This window comes from Aythya marila, assembly GCF_965140915.1.
Source record: "Aythya marila genome assembly, chromosome: W".
NCBI lineage: Eukaryota > Metazoa > Chordata > Aves > Anseriformes > Anatidae > Aythya > Aythya marila.
The window spans coordinates 7,806,086-7,827,881 of NC_139081.1; the positions used below are offsets into that span (position 1 = coordinate 7,806,086).

The 21,796-nt window shown below is 44.7% G+C and overlaps 1 long non-coding RNA gene across 1 annotated transcript in view; it reads right to left on the reverse strand.

The window, feature by feature from the left end:
* Positions 1 to 317: 317 nt before the first annotated feature.
* LOC309889429 overlaps positions 318 to 21,796 on the reverse strand; it is a 138,545-nt gene continuing 117,066 nt past the window's right edge. The window contains exon 3 of the long non-coding RNA XR_014319241.1: positions 318 to 339. This is a non-coding gene — a long non-coding RNA (uncharacterized lncRNA). The remainder of the gene's footprint in view (positions 340 to 21,796) is intronic.

Here is a 21,796-nt window from a genome sequence, read left to right on the forward strand (position 1 = left end):
CAGGAACACTGTGACCATGGAGACCAACAGCAAAAGAAGGAAATGATGAATTTCAGGCAAAGCAATGCCAGGTGACTCACCTTCAAGCAGCCAGGCAGGCAAAGAATTGCCCAGCGTTATCTGACCTCTGCAAACCATGCTTCAGAGATGGGACTGTATGGCCACAACTGTACAGTGCTGGTTTCTCAGCCTGCAGCCTCTATCTCCCCCATCCCCCAGGCAGGAAGCCTTCAAAGATGTAACACCATTCACTTACTCAGAGGAAATTCTGCATTCCCAAAAATGCACATCACTTGAGATTCCCTCCCAGAACGGAAAGTTCACAGCGTCCCCTGGCACCTATAATTTTAAACACACAAAAGGAAAGAGCAGGAGAACACAGCTCTATTCACTAGCACAGATTATGGTAATTTTAAATAAAAAGGCCAACCAAACACACTGTGGGCATCCACACATATAGTCTATGGCAGGTGCAAACCTAGAGACCATTAAAAAAAAATCTAGCCTTTAGAAGACATCTTTTGACTAACATCATCACCTTCATGACACTGCATTTACTTTGTGAAACATCTTTCCCAAGAGTTCTGCTCTTTTTCCTCATCTCTTCCCTGTCCCCCACAAATGGGATGCTTAAGCCCTTGAGCATTGGCTGTCACCAAACCTACAGTCATCTGTGGCACAGCTAAGAACAATATTAGTGATGATGCTTTCCACGCTTCGCTGAATTACTACAGACTCCACGAGGAATCACAGAATTGTAGGGGTTGGAAGGGACCTCAAGAGATCATCGGGTCCAACCACCCTGCCAAAGCAGGTTCCTTAGAGCAGGCTGCCCAGGTAGGTGTCCAGATGGGCCTTGAATATCTCCAGAGAAGGAGACTCCACAACCTCCCTGGGCAGCCTGTTCCAGTGCTCCGTCACCCTCACTGTGAAGAAGTCCCCACAAACCACTGAAAAGAGGTTGGCCAAATCCCTCTGTCTCCCACGCTTAAGATATATGTAAACACCAATAAGATCCCCTCTCAGTCTTCTAAGTTAACGTTCTTTGCTGGAAATGATGTATAACTAAGCTTGTGTGGGAATCCACTACATTCACAGCCACAGACAGGTTACTTGTGGTATCAAAAAAACGACATTCCCTAATAACCAAATGTGCATCAAAGGTGTTTACTTTCAGCACTATCACTGAGGCAAGGCATTGGTTATTAAGTGATAATTCTGTTCCCCATATGGACACTCTGCTGAGACCCAGCACAGCACACAGTTACCATTCCAAGTCTAGGAGCAACGTGTATGAAGATGGCTGTGCAGGAAGATGGGAAGATATCAAAGGTTAAGCAACTTATTTCAAAACTCAATGCATTTGCAAGAGACATTTAAATCTAGGAAACAGCTCCTATTTCCTCCCTGACACAAAGGAGGTCTGCAGTCTCTAAAAGTAACCCAAAAAAGATGCTGGAAACTAACCTTGGAACAAGGGTCCATTCTCCAGCTATTGCTAGTTGTTTGACGTGCCAGCAGAACGGGTGTTGAGGAAAGGCAAGGCAGAGATACTCCAGTGCTTCAGCATCCTTCAGAGCAGTGAGGGCTTTGCAAATTGCCTTAGCCAACTTAATTAATGGAGACGTACATAGGGGCAGCAATTTAGGTGTGGGTTTATGGATGGCTAGATAGATGCAGATATCCTCACAGTATGCTTGCATATAAATATAAATATTTATATATGTATATATATAAAATCTTCAAGACAGATAAAATGCACACAGCTGTTAGCAGCTGAAGCAGGCTGTAATTACACTCAGGTTGTCATGGTAACATCTGACAAGCTTTGCCTTCTTGGATGAAAACATTTGTCCTTTTGGAGTTTCAGCATACCAAGACAGAGGTTCTAAGGAAAATTAGAATAAATCACAACTTTCCTTGCCCTTTGTGTTTTCCTGCCAAGGCAAAAAGGGCTGGGAAACAGCATCGCTCCACAGGACTGACACATCAGAACAAGGCACAAGTAAAATGGTACAGGAATATAAAGGATGCTGGCTGTTACATTGCTTTGTTTTGCTGAGAACTAGCACCCACATATCCAGCCTAACTTCTCAATGCATTCATTAGCATCTTATATATATATATTTATATATATATACACACACACAGCCCAAGACATCAGTAATGTCATTAAGCTTGATATATATGAAATTATCAGTGGTAACATGAGCTTTTATTGATAACATTCAAGATGACTGAAGGGAGAAGGATGTTACCCGATTTAGTCATCATCTTGCATCAAAGCAGAGACAGTCAGGAAGGGAACTTTGTTCTGTTCTAACTACAAGTCCATACTCTGATTACAGACAGTTAAACATGCATTTACTAATGTCTCAGAACTTCCAAATAAATTCTGCCTTTTGGTGGAATAACATTTTATAAAGCAATAAAAAACCAAACCACCATACAGTAATGGATCTCATTCAGAAATCACTTGGGCTGTTTATTTTAGCAGCAGCTCGCTGAGAAAAGACTAAAGAGTAAGAACAAACCCTCTTGGAGCAGAGACCTGGAAAGGAAGTGGCAATGCAAATCTTGCCCTCCTCTGTTAGAACTAAATATTTCCTTGTTTTCCCTTCAAATGCTTTGCAAAAGTAATTATTCCTATGGAAAAGATGTGCAACATCCTCCCTTTTTATTTTTCCCCTCCCTTAATGTGCCTTAAAGAACAGGAAAACACATGATCCAAACAGAAGAAAATACCTTATCTCTCAAGCACCACACCCCCAGACTGCTTTAATTCACCTGGCTCACCAGTACATTTTCCTGAATATTTGGCAAAAAAGCAGCACCGTGGTACGCTACTCCAGAGGTAAGTGTCCAGCTGGCAAGAGTGGTTTCAACAAATTCGGGAAGCCTATAGCGGGAGTCAATGATGGGGGCTTCTTAAGAGGAGGTGACGGCGTTAGTCAACCTACACTTCTTTTGTAGGCAATGGAGACCCGCAGGCCCAGGGGAAGGGGTTTGTCCCTTTCCACAGGGCGGTCCCTCGGGCAGGGACAGCTGACTTGCAGACATCAGAGGTCAGAGGAGATGGATCTCCTCCCAGGGCTCCACAAAAGCCAACAAGCACACAACAAGTGAGCGCATGAGGGGCAGCTCTGCTTAAATCACGCAGATGTGGCTCAAGTCTTGCCTCCCTCTCGCACAAAAGGATGTTAGCAATGCACAACTCCTGTGTTTGTACAGCAGGCCTCCAACAACTACTGTAATACATCTAAGAAAGAAGAACTGAAAATCCTAATGAAAGCAAATTTTCATACAAATGAAAGTTATTTTTGTATGCGCTATTCCCCACCTCCAGTTTTGTTCTCTTCTCAGAACCTCAAGGATGCATAAGATAGGAGGAATTACTGCTGGACAGAAACCTTGTTTCTAATTCCCACTGAGAAGACAGAGCACCATTTCTCACAAAACACGCTGGGCTGTACTGATGCATTTTACTAAATGGGGGAAAGAACAGATTTGTCATATTTGTAACTTAAGGAAGGGGGAAAATATTGTTTCAAAGTAGAAAGTCTAAAGGTTTTATTTCAGAAAAGCAAAGGGAAAATGAAGAAAGGGATAATCCCACTGGGATTCCCCCAAAATTTCAGAGGGCACAATGCTCAGCAGCTTTTATTACGAGATGACTTTTACATTAAAACCTCTTTAAACACAAAATTATTTTGAGAATAATATTTTTTTTTAACTGAGCACTGAATGTGTTATTTTGAAGGCTTCTCACATATTAACTAGGAGCGTTTTGCACCATCCTTTCCTAGGAACTCATGTTTCTAACTTCCATTCCTCCCTTCCATTCCACCCCACCTCCCCTTTAATTTTATTATTAGTTTTTCTTTCATTTCATAAGCTCTCAGCTTTTTAATATGATAGCCTTTTATTTCTATAAAACTGCAGCTGCTTTCATTTAGTTTTATGGATTTAATGTATTTAGAGGTTCCAAGAGAAGCTTGGAGCTGGCGGTATTATCCAGATGTTTGCTGCTTAGTGTCTTTTCTAATGACAAGACTTATCTGATTCAGAACATTTCATATCTGTAGAAAAATTAATTCTCTCTCCCTTTGTCTTTAGACCTCAAGATTTAATTTGTTCAGGGGTGTCTTTCATGCACTTTTTTTCCCCTTTGCAGATACCTTGATGACTTACTTCCAATGCTGAAGTTGTTCTTCCTGCTGGCATTTGAGTATGAACCTTTTGCAACTTGGTACTTACGTGTCTTCCCCTCACTGAGGCATTTGAGCTCCTGGTATTTAATGCATTTTATCCCCCTGCTCTGTGATGTAGAGGTTGCTATTCTCACCATTTTACATACTCAGAAATGAAACAAAGAGGGAACCAGAGCTTATATCTACAATTGATCCGCATTGATTTCAGTATGAGTTATGCATCTAAAATACTCTCTTAAATGTAATGTTAAGTGATTTACTCAAGGTCAAACAGGAAGCTTGCTAAGGAGTGGAAGCAAACATGGGCATGGTGTTTAAGGGCACCATCTTTTCTATCAAAATGCCTACCAGTCTACTGTGTGATGCTCCTGGAAATATCGTTTATGGTAAGCCAAAGCAGCACGTCCATCACAGAAAATTGGTCAATGAATTGCTGAAGCTTCTTTGGACATTGGCCTCAATGTTGAGAAGCAAAATTTAAGGCAGCTCTGGAGGTGGACAGCATGAGGCATCCTATCAACATCCACAAAAACCCAGGTTCTTTTCATGGGATTGATCATTAGGCACAAATATCTATTTAAGGCTCAGTCCTCTCAGAGTAACCCATAGATAGCAGCAGGATGCTTGGCATGGACCAAGACTTTGAAATAACCGAAACCCTGATTTAGTTACCACTCGCTATTACTCCATCACCTCTGCAGTGCAGAAAACTGCACCTGCTCACAAGTACAGTCATTATCCACATCTATTTTTCTCCATTTCACCTCTCTACTTTTTGTCCTCTGCCATAACTCCTGAGGACCTTTAGAAGGCCTCACACTAGCCTTCCTCTTCATCCCATATATTAACCTGATAAGCAATGAAAAAGTTCATTGCAATATTCATACATCATTTTTAGGCTTTATGGTTAATATCCTTTAATACATTTATAGGGAATTCACACCTTGCAGAAGCACCATTTCTAACTGCTTAGGACAGCTCACTGTCTTGGTTAAACTCTTCCCGCATTCTTCTTACAATATTAAGAAATAAAGTGGAGACAGTGGAGACTCCTTATGAATACATTTCAGATATTTCTTCTGCCTACCCAGTTAAGAAAAATCAACACTACATATGAATTTAAGCCTTACTGGTTTTGCAGTCCAAGCCTGAAAGTGGGTATATTAAAGGTAGAAAATAAAAATAGTTCATTAGATTTGAATTTTTGAAGTTGTTTACAAAAACAACATCAAGGGAAAAAAAAAAAAGAAAGCCCACCCTAAATTAAACTTTCTCCAAAATGACCAAAAGTTTCCACCTATCTTAAACTAATTGTGTCCCCTCCATACACTTGACCCTTTCCCCCCTTCAAACAGTTCCTTTCTCTTTTTGAAGAGAGGAAAAACTGAAACCAGACCAAGATTTGAATTGGGGGGTGGCAAGGATAGGGACTGAATTTGGAGGTCAAAAGATGGAAAACAGAAACAACATGAGAAATTTCTCTGCCATCGAGTTTTTTAGAAAGCTAAACTTCAAAATACTAGGAACAGAAGTCTGAGAAGGGAATGCATTCTCATGTGGCATTTTCCCCCCATGTCTTTAAACAGATGGAAGTAAAAGGAAATAAAACTTACATGTCAAAATCATCTCTACCCCTTTGAATGCTCAGGTTCATGAGACATTTTAATAAAAGCAAGAGAAAAAAAAAATGATATTCCTTTACCAAAGAACAAAATCACAGAAAATACGTTCAGGTATACACACTATTAGGAAGCTAAAGGGCACCCCCAAACTCCATTATATGCATTCCCATGCAGCTACTTTCAAGGCTTTTGATGGAAAAACTCATAAAAACATTTTGTGGCGTCAGGTTACAGAGGCAAGACAGCTACAACCACATGTGCCACCATCCCTGAGACACAGGAATGAACAAGGAATGGGTGTAAGGCTGGCTCTGCACTTCCCTCCAGAGTGCCACAGTGGCATTAAATACATGCTATGCCCCACTGAGGACTGAAAATCGTGGTAGGTGCTGCAGAGGCAGACAGCATCTTTAAGACCTCACAAGCCAAAAGAGGAGACAGCAAGCAGCTTTTTTTAGGATGAAGCTCTATAAGTCAAGCAAAAATTGAGGTGGGAGACCAAAGCTCAGCTTCTCTGCCCAAAGGGGTTTTGGAGCGAGGCACAGAACAGAGCTGGTGGCTCTAACTGTGTGGGGGCACCTCCTCTGCACACATATGTCTGCAGAGGAGCTGCAGAAGTGTCGTGGTTCTGCTCAAGTGGGCAGCCGAGCTCCACCACAGACGCTCTCTCACTCCCCCTCCTCAAAGAGGAATGGGGAGAAAATACGATGAAAAGGGCTCAAAGGTTGAGATAAGGACAAGAAGATCATGCAGTAATTATTGTAACGGGCAAAACAGACTCGGCATAGGGAGATAGTAAGATGTATCGCTTATTACTAACAAGCTAGAGAAGTGAGAAACAAAGGAAAGAAACCAAAAGCACCTTCCCCCCCCCATCCACCCTCTTCCACCTCCTCCCCCCGAGTGGCGCAGGGGAACGGGGGAATGGGGGTTATGGCCAGTCTACAGCACTTCTTCTCTGCCGCTCCTTCTCGGTCACTCTCGTCCCCTGTGCTGTGGGGTCCCTCCCACGGGATGCAGTCCTTGATGAACTGATCTGGCGTGGGCTTCCCACAGGCAGCAGCTCTTCCAGAACTGCTCCAGGTATGGGTCCGTACCACGGGGTCCATCCCTCAGGAGAAAACTGCTCCAGCCTGGGTCCCCCACGGGCAGCAGCTCCTGCCAGGTCACCTGCTCCTGCGTGGTCTCCTCTCCACGGGCTACAGGTCCGGCTCGGAATCTGCTCCGGCAGGGGTCTTCCACAGGCAGCAGCCTCCGTCGGTGCAGGGCCACCTGCTCCACCGTGGTCTCCTCCACGGGCTGCAGTGTGGAACCCTGCTCCACCGTGGTACTCCATGGGCTGCAGGGGGACATCCTGCTTCACCATGGTCCTCACCACAGGCCGCAGGGGACTTCTGCTCTGGTGCCTGAAGCACCTCTCCCCCTCCTTCTACACTGACCTTGGCGCCTGCAAGACTATTCCTCACTCTTCTCACTCTCCCAGCTGCTGTGTGGTGCAGCGTTTTTTTTTCCCTGTCTTAAATATGCTCTCACAGAGGTGCAAAACAGCATCGCTTATTGGCTCGGCTCTGGTCAGCAGTGGGGCCCTTCCCAAACATGGGGCAGCTTCTAGATCCTTCTCACAGAAACCACCCCTATGGCCCCCTGCTACCAAAACCTTGCCACGTAAACCCACTACAAGAAGGAAGAGCTGTGCCCCCCCAGGTGTCTCTGGAGCCACAAAAGCCAGGGATTGACTGTTCTCCAGCTTCGAGATGAGGCACATGGTTATACCTGCTGGAAACCCATCCCCATTAATGCAACTGTTTCTCCTCAGGCCAAAGCTCTACAGTTCCCTCAGGCAGCACTGGGAGGGAGAGGAGCTTTTTTTATTTTCTGGCAAGGACGAGGTGATTCCTCCCCATGCCATGCAGCTCTTTGGGCTCCTGCAAACCCTTTCTCCCTTGCTTAACTCCCCAGCGGGGCTGCACACTGAGCTGAACTCCATCCGCTGCATTTCATATCCCTTCCCTTATAAACCTTTATTAAGGCTTTATGTTACACAACTTGCACTGATACAAAACTATTGCGTTTAGGCTTTCCAGGCAACCAAGTGCATTAAAACTCCTTGTGTGGAATGGCAGGAACCAATTCCTCATTTTTACTGGCTGGGAACTGAACCTTAACAGGCCACAGAGCACAAAACTCATAGACCACCAGAGTAAGGGGAGGAGGAGAGGGGGGGAGATCAGGAGGGGGAGAAGTTGGTGGCTGAGGTTATGAAATTATAACAGAAGAAAACAAAAGGTGTGGAGCAGGGCGCAGCGAGGAACTCTCACCACGCACGGCAGAGTTAACCTTGCCACCAGTGCCCAGCAGATGGAGGGGAAACAAATAAAGTAGGACCGTGCTCTCAACAAAAGCAAGCATCGCTCCTTGACTCCAGTATAGCACCAGCCTTCATCTCCAGCCCTTTCCCTCCTCGAGAGAGGCTGGGGATTGCTGGCTCAGGTGTGAGTTGTGTGAGGGGAGCACACCTAACTGCATGGACCCACCTGGAAGGTGGTGCCAGCTGCTCCTGTGAGCACACACATCTTTTCCTGCCTGGCTCTGCTGCAAAGATGCTCATTTCTGATGATTGAAACACCTTCTGGATCCAAGAACAGTTTTAAAGACAGGTGTGGGACAACACAAGAAACCAGACAACAGTCGGAAGCTGATTTCTGCTCTCCCCAGTATGCATCAGGTGCTGTAAATGCAGAAGAAATTCAAGAGATCAGAGAGGAAAAGTCAAATCTACAACTCAGAACACTCCCCAGTTAAATTAAACTCCGCAGCCGCTTATTTTGATGCTGAGACAAGTTACTGCTGGGATCCTGCCCCACTGGGTCGCTCCAACCTGTGCCGCAACGGGCCTGGGATGATAGTGCTACCTGGCATAGCGAGGAGCCATTTCACTCTATCACCCAAGAAAGGAACTTATTAGGAAATTAAACAAGCTGAAATGCATGCGACGAGCCTAGTAAACACAATTGTGCTCCAGTCAGCATCAGAAGGGCTGGCTGGACTCCAGGAGTTGAGGAATCAGTCCCTGCATCAGGGTTGCTTCAAATCAGAAAGGAAAATAATCACCCATCTCAGGCATATTTACTTAGTGTGTTCTGACTTTGAAAACTGAAAAAAAAAATAAAATAAATCTCAGGATATATGGCAGTAGTTACCTTCCAGAACTTAAAGTTATCATAATGCCATACTTCTAATTACAAACCAGACTCTCAACAGCAAGGACCGAAAGGAGCCAGGTTCCAGCAGTAAGCAGATTGTGCTGCAAATCTTTTCTTGGGAGCCATCTGGTGTCACATCCCAGCTGCCCATCAGGAATCCTCTCCCCTTGTCACCTTGTCACCAGACTCCTCTTTAAAAACATTAGGTGCTTTTTTTTTTTTTTTTTTTTTAATATATATATACTTGTTTTAAAACAACTCATAGGAAACATGTTACATTACCAAGGCTCCATGGACATAGGGAGAAGGGGCCTGAAACCAAGGAGAAATTTCCTCTTCCCACCATCTGCCTCTAGAAATATTTTTTCCACTTGAAAATAAAACGTCTTCTGTTTCCTGGAAGGGAAATTTGAGCAAAACAGGGAGGCTGCTGCACAGGTCAATGCTTGGGATGTACCATGCCATGGGAAATGAGAGCCACAACCCAGCCTGGTGGCTGACCTAAACTAACCCAAAACCAGCACTGGCAGGAGGCAAACCACCAACAGTTGCTGTCACCCTGATGGGTTTCTAAGGCAGCACCAAATTTTCTCATTAAAAAAAAAAAAAAACAAAACTCTACCTTTTTGTAGAGAGAAAGGTTTTTTGTGTGTTTTTTTGTTTGTTTTTAAAAATTTTAATGATATCAAATTCAACTGAAATGAGCTACTTTGTCATCACAGCTCATTATTGATTGGTAGCTGAACATTCTTGGCAAAACCGGGACGAGCAAGAGTAAACCTTACATAAAAAGCACGGTCCTATTGATCACAGCCGCCGCCACTGGCCCTCTACTGAAGTAACAACCAGCTCCTTTAATAAAAACATAATCCTCCAATAGAGAGGAACCCATCTGCCTTCCAATCCACTCTGCATCACGCTCTTCTGAGCAGTCTTGAAAAAGCAGACCAGTCCACCCCCCCAATACAACACTATTACTATGCAGTGATACCACTACGCTTGATTTAAGTACATCTGGCATTTTCAGGTGTAATGCCTGAAGCAATAATATTAAAAAAAAAAAAAGAACAACACTAGTTACGCTCTCTGGGAGTTGCATGTGTGTGAACTAAGTAACTTATGGAGTTCCTATTTTCATAGTATCAAACGCTTTACATTCTGTAAGCTATTTATCCTCGTATCACCCAGGGGAAGGAGAGGTCAGTGCTGCTCCTCTCCTTTTCCCAGTGCTTCCTCAGATCATCTTTGCCTATTGCGTGGAAGTCAGGGACCTGAATCCCGGCGTGGGCTTGAGGCTAAGGGGCTTGGTCAGGGTCCTGTAGGAGGCTGTTGGGGTGGCTGAGAGCTATCTGCCACCCCAGTCACGGGGCAGACCCCGGGCTCTGCTGGAAGCCATCTGGTCAAATGGGAGCATGATGATGACAGCAAGTGTCCCTGAGGATATGGGGACTTCTGCATCCATTTCTTCTGCTACAAAATGCATCCAGCTCTGTGCAGATGCTGTTCTACACGTTTACCCCTACCACCACCTCATTGCCATGTCACTGCACACTTTGGGGATGAACATCGAGAAAAGGGGGCCCAGAAGCCCCTGGTCTCATTCTGAATGCTGTAAGAAGTCCCTCATCCTCTCATTACCCTTATCTTGCAGGACTTAGGCTAACACCTTGGAGGCTCTGCCCCCAAGATGTTCCTGGGGAGGATCCTTGGTGATCCCTTCCCATTCCCTATCCTCCTCACGCTCTCCTCAGCCCTACCTTAACACTCCCAGAGCTCATTTCAGAACAAGGACCAGGACAATGTGCACATGTATAGATTCAAGCTTGCTTTTTTGGGTCAGAACCAAGCCACTTGGATTCAGCGAGCAGAAGAGGTTCAGGAGACAACATCATGGGAGTGTATGAAGAGGAAGGGACAGATTCTGACCTCACACAGAGCAAACAGGCAGGGAGACACATGGACCGGTGGAGGCACACAGGGATATGCAATTGTGCTAGGGGACACTTGGAGCAGGGGAGCTGTCCTCCCTGCAGCAGTAACTCAAAAACAAGCCCAGTTCCCTTCCCACATCATCCTGCAGGAGCAATTCCAGCCAAGGGAGCAGAGCCCACAGCTCCTCCCTGAAAGGGCGGAGGAGATGGAGCAGGAGCCGTCCTGTGGGATTTGATCCCCTGCAGGCACAGCCGGCACCCTCAGGCAACAAAGGACACACGTAGTCCCTGCGCAGCCGTATGATGCTGGGGACTATGGGCTTTCCACTCAGCAAGCCGAGGAGTTAATAGAAGCAAAACAAATCCCCTTTATTTGCCTCAGGGTCAGAGGTCAGTGTAAGTAAATCATTAATTAAAACGCTGGTGCCTCGGTGCTATTGACAGGGTTTTGTGTACACAGTAGGACTGTGGCACCCCCTGCAATTAAGCAGGCAGTGAACTTTCCTCCTCCTGCTGTCTCCTGCTTGGCTCAAGCGGGCTTGCTTACTCCCCTGTCTTCATCCAGGGCTTCTCTCTGCCTTCCTTACCAGCCACCCCCACGCTCATGCTTCTTTCCCGCTCAGCAGAGCTACCTGCACAAACCAAGCCACATCATTTCGTTGCTTTTCAACTTCACAAAACACCTTCTCCTTTAAAACACCTGACTGGCTATGAATTCATCAACATTTATATATATATTTCACCTCCACACTCAGGTAAAGCTGCCCCTACAGCCTCTGAAGAGCTCACAGGCTTCTGGTGATAACTCAAACACTACAGTGTCTCAAAGGGAAAAAAAAATCTTCCTCTCACAACCCCTAGATTTTAATAAAAATCTGGGATCCCTACATATTACTAATGGCACCTGGATTTTATCTTTTTTTTTTTCTAATCGAAGCAGGTCTGTTGACAGCCTTATTTGCATACCAGCTGGGAAATTGCCATATAAAAAGCAGTCATCTTAGACTTCGCAGTCACAGGCCCTCTTAACAACCAGACCTAGCATCAGTGGAGCTGCTGGGAAATGTGTCTTACACTTCTTTGCAGAGGGATCTGCTTGTTTTTGGTTGTTTTGGGTTCCCTTTTTGGAAAGCCCTGCTGTCTGAAGGTCCAATAACACAGACTGCCTGCCTCAGCTACATCATGGTGAGATCAAGACTGGCTACAACACGCTGAACTTTGAACTGGAACCTCAGCTGGAAGCCCGAGACTGGGGTTCATCATTCCCAAACCTAGAACTTAACATCCACTGGTCTTACAAGTGACAGCCCAAACTATAAGTGAGACCATCTTGTCCAAATCCTAATGTATGTCAGTGCAGCTCCTAATCAAAAACAGTTACAGAAGCTCTGATCCGCTTAAACATGTTTGAAGCAAAAGCACCTGGACAGCTACCTTCCTCTGCTCCTGAAACATTATTAGTTCAGTGTTATCTTAGTCTTTCATGTGCCTTTCACATAAGGTAGGAATGACATGATAAGCATGTCCTTAGCACAGCAGGACTTCTGACAACCTACCTCCCCACAACTCCTATGAAGGGCTATCATGTTGACTTGATTCCCAGCACTATCACATACAGGCTTGAGGAGAACAGGAGGGGGAAGAACTTGGCTGAGCATCTCCAGGAGCTGTGCAAAGGCTAAGGGTTTTGCTCAAAGCTCTTAGCTATTACTGCCTAGCACGACCATGAGAATTCAGGCAACTCATAAATCTGCTTATTTGCAAAGATTAAATGCCAAAATGTCAGTATATTTAAAGCCACCTCCGATGAACTAGAGACAACTGAAAGCTCAAGCTCTTTCAGTATGATGATGGAAGTGCCCTGTCCCAACCTATGCCTGTCCCCCTCCCCTTACACCCAGTTACTCCCCTCTTGCCCTTGCATGCTACCACAGATGAAACAGTGGTAACCTCGCCGTGTATACTCATCTACATGAGAAAGGCATCCACACGCTAACAAAATTTCCCTACGCAGCACGCTTGTGGATCACACATCCTGAAATTTCTGGTCTTCAGGACAAAGATGGAAGGAATCAACACCACTGGGTCTGGCTGGGATGTTAACTTTCCCTACAGCAGCCCATACAGTGCCGTGCTCTGCACTTGTAGCTAGAACAGCACTGGTATCACAACAGTGTTGTGTCTATTGCTGCACAATACTGGCACAGCATCAGGACTCCCTCCAAGCCCCCCAGAGCCATCAGGCTGGGGGTGGGCAAAAAGTGAGAAAGGAACGTCACCAGGGCAGCTGACCTAAACCAACCAAAGGGATATTCCATACCATATGAAGTCACACTCAGCAATAAAAGGCAGAAAAAGGAAGAGGGGAGGAATTGGGCTCTCGTGAAAACGTCTGTCCTCCCGAAAACCGGCTATGTGCGTTGAGGCCCTGCTTCACCTGCTTCAAGGACGCAATCAAGCATCACTCATTTGTGGGAATTAGAGAGTAATTTCTTTCCTTTGCACTTCCACACAGCCTTTGCTTGTTTCACCCCCCCCCCCCCTTGTCCTTTCATTTTTTTCCCCTTTAAATTGTTTAATTATTAATATTTTTTTCCTTAATAATTATTTTTGCTTTAATTAAATTATCCTTATCTCAACCCGTGAATTGTTTACTTTCCTTTTCTTCTTCCCCATCTCTTCTGAGGAGGGGGAATGAGAGAGCGGTTGTGGTGGAGTTCAGCTGCCTAGTAAGGTAAAACCACCACACCTCTTCTTTCAGAGCATCCCACTGGTATTTGCTGTCTTTGTCTTTCAGCATCCAGTTCACAGCCTTTGCGCTAGTTACATGAAAACGCCACCCTATAAGGTTCCTGAATCCAATAGATGTTAAAAGTAGAAAGCTGCTAGAGGCCAAATTAACAGCACATAATTAGTCTCATGCATAAACCTCTTAAAAAAGTACAGGGCACTTGGTGTCAAGATTAGACAATTAACTTTGTCAGAGTATAGGAGAATGCACTGAAATGCTTACATTTGCAATGTAGCATTAAGTCTGCAATTCTCACCAGGCCTCCTGTGAGTAAATACTCTAGGTCAAATCCTTGACAGCCTTATTTAGATTTTGCTCACTTAGTGCAGGCTCTGCTCAAGTAAAGACCACATACATGTATAATCCAGGGAAAGACTTCAGAGTTTGGCTTTATGTTTTGACAGCCTATAAAAGAGCAGCTGAAATGTAATGATCAGCAAAAGTAAGCCCTTCCATAGTCACCACCGTTTGAAACCAATACTGTTTTACACACTTGCCAGAATATGCCTGTTCACTGCAACATATTCTGCACAGACCCAGTCAGCCAGCCTTTAAAAACATTCCAAACTGGGGAAGGGCTTCTGCCAGTTCCCTTTATTGCTGCCACATCTCAACACAGTGATCCATCAGCTATTCATATACACAATCAAATGGACTTTTCCCTGGGGAGTGGCAGACTCAGGGAGATTAGCACCTGTCTCTTCTGTTTATCACTGGCAGGTGCTTAAGTGAAGCAAGATATAAGCTTTGCTAAAGTGAACAAAGCTCCCCGAAAGATAAGATGAATGTGCTGGGCCACGGAGCTAAGGCTCACTCAGGAAAGAGCAAATGATTCTCCATCTGTTTAGCAAAGGTGGCTTTGTGAGCTAACAGGAGGAACAACGTTTCATTAACATGGTGAGTGGTAAGAGCCAATGCACAGTTACTAGGAAAAAGCCTTCTGCAGCACAAAGGAAATTTACTGGCCCTACAAAACTTGTGCACCTTGGTGACTCTAGGCTGGCAGGTGCAGGCGAGCACAAGCTAGCTGCATTACAGCTAATCCCAGAGTTGGAAGATCAAGAGGATCTGGAGCAGAGGTGTGGACATCATCTGGCTCTGATTGGGAGGCAGACCGGCCACGTTCGTGCAGCACCTGAGCTAACAAGCCCCTCTTCTCCCCAGACAACACTTCATGCAGCTTAACATCAGCAGCTAGAGAGCTGGAGCTCTGTATCATGTTCTGCTTTGCAACCATCTGGTGTAAACACCAGATACTGAAACAGCTTTTCTAAGTAGGAGATCTAGGTGTAACTATTACTTGTGCTTCCTTGGCTTTGAGGAACTCAGGTGTGCAGAAAGCAACAAAACAAGGTGAGAATTTACCCCCTAACTACATTCAGAAATTCCTAAGTCAAGGCTTGATTACCCACTGCCCTTGGTTACCAAATTGTTCTGGTTAGCCTAGCAAACAAGTCCACATTTGCATCTGCTCCTCTGCAGATAAATCCCCAGGAGAAGGTCATGGCATTGGGAGCACATCCCTTAATGCCACAGGCTGTACTGTGCAGCCCTGTAAATAAACACGGGGGGCTTAGTTACCAAGGCTATCCCTTCTACACCTCTTACTGGATCTTGAATGTTAAGTAGAGGAAAATAAAAAAAAAAAAAAAGAGAGAAGCAACAAACACCAAGGGAAAAAAAAAAAAAAGCCAGAAAATAATCTGGCTGCTACAATTCTAAGAAACATTTTACCTCTCCACTCCCCCACCCCCCCACCCCCTTTCTGCTGCAGATCCAACACAGTCCTCGAGTTTCATTTCAGAAAGTAAAGCTGCTAAGCAGCTACCAAGTGACCTTTGCCTCTCAGATGAGTATTTATGGCAGGCAACACATACATCAACAACAAATTTCCCCAGTAACGAAAATGTTTCTGCCAGCAATGTATCTTTTACAAGCTTGCAAAATGAACTGAGAGTCGAATAATCAGATTAAAATCACATCAAACTATGTTGGGAAGTCAAGGTGAATGCCTTTGGATTGTTCTCATGAATAGCCCTACCCAGACCTACCAGGTGATGACCTACCAGGTGATGACCTACCAAATTCAGTTTTTTTGCTTGGTTGCTGTTTCTGAAATTTATTTTAAAGGCTTACAGTTTTTAAAAGCCAAGAAGTGGGAAAACAGTTGTTTTTTTAACAATTCTTACCAGCATCTTGTAATAAATGGCTAAGTCCCAAATAGGGTTACAATCAAAGTTTACAATTTATTAAACGAATAGAGGTAAGCAAACAGTGCTGGGTGCGTCGGGAGTCTCTGCTCCACCAAGACGCACACCAGTTACATCAGGTGGCTGGTTTTTATGCTTCTAGGCTAATACATATTCATCACCACTTTTGGAAAAGGCAGGGTTATTATAATTAGTTTTCCAGGACCCGAACCATCCCACGGACACATGCATATCAGTCTCCGGTGGTCCCTCTGGGGGTCGCTCATACTGAAGGCTCGTAGTCTTCCTCCCAGGCTTTGTCTTTCGGTCGTTCTTCAGCTTCCCCCCCTCTCCTTATTTAGTAGTCTCTGGGCCAGATGTCAGAAAGTTGTGTCTCGTGCAATAGTCAGCAGTTATCTCAAAAAACTCCCCCCTATTCTTTTATCTCCCAGACCCGAGTCTCAAGGTTTACCCTTCAAACCCTCTATCGACACAAACTGCTAGACAATTCTTTTGCAAGCTACAAGAACTATATACACTAACCACTCTGTTTATCTTGGACTTGTGGTTATTTATACAAGGGTATGTAAGACAGAAGGTCATATTTCATTATGAGGCCCTAGCATTGTTCCATATTGACACGAATCAGATGAACATATTTCACAGTCTGACAATCATGAAACAGTTAAGAAAAAAAACATGATTTCTCCTGGGCAGTGGGCTTGGTAGTAAGTACCTGGTCTTCCTTTTGCAGGTAGAAGCCCACACCTCAGAGAAGCGAAGTGATCATTCACATTTTTAATAGCTAACCTAGGAAAAAGCACAAAACTTCAAGTCCCAGGACAGGATCATATGCCTCTCAGGATCACTGGAAACCAAATTAAAGAGATTTTAGAGAGATTTAGTGCAGAACAGGAATGGTGAGAGTTTTAAGCTGTGAAACAAGAAGAGATACTGAAGTCCTCGTGCTTTGTTTCCATCTCCTGTGCAGTGCCTGCATGAAGTCTGGCTGGAATCTTTAATTTCCAGATAGCACACCGCAGGCTGGGGATAGGTGCCTGAAATAGATACCACAACCCTGTTCCCCCTCCCTGCAGAAGGCCACCTGGGAAATACAGGCAAGCATTGACAAAAGAAACCCTGTCATCTGTCAGGGTGGATTATTAGGTGTGAGAGCGGCAGTTCAAAGTGTTAACAACTGCTTTGCATATATAAAGAACAGTGAAAGCCTACCCAGATGTTTACCTCCACAGAACAGGTATCAGGGGTGAGCAGCATCCAGCCAGCCCAGCTACAGCATCTAGACTACAAATCCCTACCCAGCTTGCAGCAGCGATGCTACAGTCACCTGGTGCATCTCTCCACAGTACGGGGAAGCAGTTTTCTTGCTTTCAGGCTCAGGTCCATCAGTTTTGTTCAGATCAGCAGCTCAGGCAATTTGAACCACCCAGCTGACTGTGCACAAAGCCACTTTGGGAACCCTCAGGTGAAATGCTCTCCCCACGAACCAACAGGGCAGATGGGCAATAATCTCATTTGCCCTGTCTACTCAAGGCCAAAAGAAAACAAGTAACTGCCCACAGCCTGGAGTATCACGCATCAGGGCTCTCTACATTATTAAAGAGCCAGTGAAGCATGGGGAAGAGCCAGCCCTATGGTACAGCCAGGGAACAACCACAGGACAGCCTTGGGAGCCTGTTAGGACCACAGCAGTTTTCTTGGCACTCTTCAGCCTTTGGCAGCCACAGCAGCAAGCCTGGAGTTAACGCATGAAGCCCCAGTAAGGGGCAGAGCGATATCCAAACAGAGGGCAGGAGCAGTGGGCTCACACAAGCACTGCAAGGGCAGAACATTGCACCTGCCTGAGCCTAATCTAAAAGTCAAATCACTTGACTGCATATTCCAGTTAAACTAGCATGTCTGCCACCACTGAGCCCATCTGAGAACTATATTCACCTACCCACTGCACGACTCCCACCAGCTTCTCAGTATAAAGAAAAGTAGTTTCCTTGGAAATAAGAGCGTGCTATCATTTGCAAACTTGTAGAGAGCCTGTTAAGTCTTGTCTGGCTTTTTCCCCAACTTGTAGTGGGGATGGACACTACAGATAGCTCACACAGAGGACATGATCACACCATTCTCTTGCATCTACTTCCAAGGAATCCTGATGAACTTCTTCCTCTGATTCCAACAGGAGCAGAACAAAACAGCTGAACAAAACAGCTGCTGAATGCATATTTAAGAAGAATCTACCCACCAACTTTGTATAAAATCATCACTGCTCTTCTACACACTGCCAAAAAATCCAATCTACTTCTTCCCTCCCCCCAGCAGAGTTCTCCGCACAAAACTGAGTCACTTCTATTGACTAACCCACAAATATCAAAAACAGCAACAAAGTCTGAAGAGCCTTTTCATTGTCTTCACCTCCTCCAGGAAACTAAAATCCCATTTCAATGCTAATTTCAGAAAGCTCTTATTTGTTTTTTTGTGATGTATGGTTGGTTTGTTGTAGTATTTTTTTAATACAACTGCTTATTCCCGCAGACTACCAAGATGACATCAGCCAGCAGTGGGACTCAGCCACACGGAGGGACGACTTCTCCTGCATACATGAGTGGTGGTTGCGGAGGCACCAGTGAGTCAGCAGCAAGCAGATACGCTATGCGTACACACAGCCCATATGCTACTGGATGCATCATCATGCTGTAGTAGATCTCAGGCTCCAACACGCTCATGGAGCTCCCCACCCACCCCAGAGAGAAGTGGTCCCTTGCACCGCTGCAGCTGTACCAAACTGATCCACTACCAGACCAGCCTCAGCCCCAAATTGCCAGGAGCCTGCACCAAAATCCCAGGGACCGGTGCCAAGCGTTATGAAACAGTACACCCAGCCTGGATCCTGAGCTTCAGCAGTTTGTGAAAAAGATGCCTCAGCAACCTCAGCTGCACAGGGCAGTTTCAGATCTGCCCAGTGCAAAGATCTGCCTGTGATGATGAATAAGCGCATGGTGGAAAGTCATCTGGGCTTCTTGTGGCAGCCCTTTGAGGACTTTTCTGCCTGGGACATAATCTGAAGAGCTCAATGTAGCAGGAATTTGCCAGTCTCTTCCTGTCAGGATCCTCCCTTTCCCCAGGGAAAGGGGGTTTTGCTATTTTGTTATGCTTTCCAGATATTTGTGTATTTTTCATAAATTTAAAGCTTCATCAGAACTGCAAACAGTATTTTCATTTAAATGAAGCTTTATTGCATAATTGTTTCAGTATACTTTTGAACAAGGTTTCTATAATACTCATTTTCTTAGAGATTCTGCTAACCTTTGAATGTATTCCTTTCTAAAAATGCCAAGTTTTTAACTATTTAGCAATATCAGCTTTCATATTTCCCATAAAACTGCTTTCCTACATTTTGTTGACTATTTCTTTGATAATAGGTAAGGTGATTTTGACCAAGAGATGGACAGTCATCCACAGAACAGATCTCAAATTTGTTAAAATTTAGATAAACTTACCACAGCTCCCATCTAATTCCCCCATGCCTCCCACCTCCCAAGTAATGCACATTATATGCGGAAATGTATAATAAGTATAAGCTACTATTTGTTTCATATAACCATTTAATACCTTGCAGAAGCTTGATCTTCCAGCCGAGAATATGGATTCACAATTATTTAGTTAGACACTAGAGTAAAAGAATCTAACTAAACTAACTTTCTAACTTTGGTTGGAAAGCTGCCAGGCGGAGAAGGACCTGGGAGTATTGGTGGATAGTCGGCTGAATATGAGCCAGCAGTGTGCTCAGGTGGCCAAGAAGGCCAACAGCATCCTGGCTTGTATAGGAAGCAGTGTGGCCAGCAGGTCTAGGGAGGTGATCGTCCCCCTGTACTCGGCTCTGGTGAGGCCGCACCTTGAGTACTGTGTTCAGTTTTGGGCCCCTCGCTACAAGAAGGACATCGAGGTGCTTGAGCGAGTCCAGAGAAGGGCGATGAAGCTGGTGAGGGGCCTGGAGAACAAGTCCTACGAGGAGCAGCTGAGGGAGCTGGGCTTGTTCAGCCTGGAGAAAAGGAGGCTCAGGGGCGACCTTACCTCTCTTTATAAGTACATTAAAGGAGGCTGTAGCAAGGTGGGGGTTGGTCTGTTCTCCCACGTGCCTGGTGATAGGTCGAGGGGGAATGAGCTAAAGTTGCACCAGGGGAGGTTTAGGTTGGATATTAGGAAGAACTTCTTTACTGAGAGGGTTGTTAGGCATTGGAATGGGCTGCCCAGGGAAGTGGTGGAGTCACTATCCTTGGAGGTCTTTAAAAGACGTTTAGATGTAGAGCTTAGTGATATGGTTTATTGGAGGACTGGTTAGTGTTAGGTCAGAGGTTGGACTCGATGATCTTGAAGTCTCTTCCAACCTAGACAATTCTGTGATTCTGTGATAGAGTAGTTTACTTTTCAAGGCATCAGAGGAAAGAGTTAAGGAATGAACTTCAGGAGAGAAAGGCTTGCTCTCATGTATGTGAATGAGGTGTTCAGGAGACAGTTCTCAATCAGCAAACTAAGAAAACTCTTCAAAGGAGGACTAGCACCTCCTTGCTTCAGACAAGACAGAAAATACACTTCATGCATCAGGGAAATCAGGTTATTTACTGTGCATGCACTCCTCAAGACAGGCTGCTGAGGCAAGCCAGCATGTGTATGATCACAGAATCACAGAATCACAGAATCACAGAATCACAGAATCACAGAATTTCCTAGGTTGGAAGAGACCTCAAGGTCATCGAGTCCAACCTCCAACCTAACGCTAACAGCCCTCCACTAAACCATATCCCTAAGCTCTACATCTAAACGTCTTTTGAAGACTTCCAGGGATGGTGACTCCACCACTTCCCTGGGCAGCCTGTTCCAATGCCTCACAACCCTTTCAGTGAAGAAGTTCTTCCTAACATCTAATCTAAAACTCCCCTGGCTCAACTTAAACCCATTCCCCCTCGTCCTGTCACCAGGCACGTGGGAGAACAGGCCAACCCCCACCTCGCTACAGCGATGATCCCCTCTGAAATAAGCACAGATTGAAATGGGTTTGTGTCTCCTACTTCCTGACAAGCAGTGCTTTAGAGTACATCATTAGAGCACATCATCTACATTTTTTTCCCATCTTCTGAAGGATCCATGTGCCAACTACTTGTACCCTAAGAAGTGTGGATGCTCAAAATTAGAGAAGAAAAATCATCTAGGAATGAAACAGACTCTTCTGGCAAATAAACAGACCCTGATGAAGCATCATTTCTAATTTTCTTCTTGAAAGCAATGTTTCATCTGCATTCCACTTATCAGTGAGTGTTTCTTGCTGTCGCTACATATCTGGGTGAACGAGAACACTACCAAACCCAGTAACACCATGCGTAAACAGTTACAGATCTAAACTTAAAGAGCTTTCTACTGATAGACATTTAATAATATAATATGAATTATGGGGTACCAGGATTATTTGTTCAGAAATATTACCAATTATTTGCTCCAGCAAAAAGTATGTATTTCCCTGCATTAGTATGGAAAGGGGTATCATGTATTATTTGAGTATCATGTATCATTTAGACTCACTACTTTTGTATTTTCCTGACAGAGTAGGAAGTGGCAAAGAAACTGACTTTTTCCCCCCAAAGTCCAAACAGAATTGTCTTTTGAAAATAAGAAAGGATTATCACATATTCTAGAAAAAACAAAACCACAAATTGTTTGGCAAAAAAAGTGTTTTCATAGTGCTGAAAGCTAATAGGAACCTCTACTAATGGATTTGAAAAATTATTATTTGCATTCAGTTTTCCATGCCTATGTCACAGAAAGCTTTTCAGAAGCCCCAA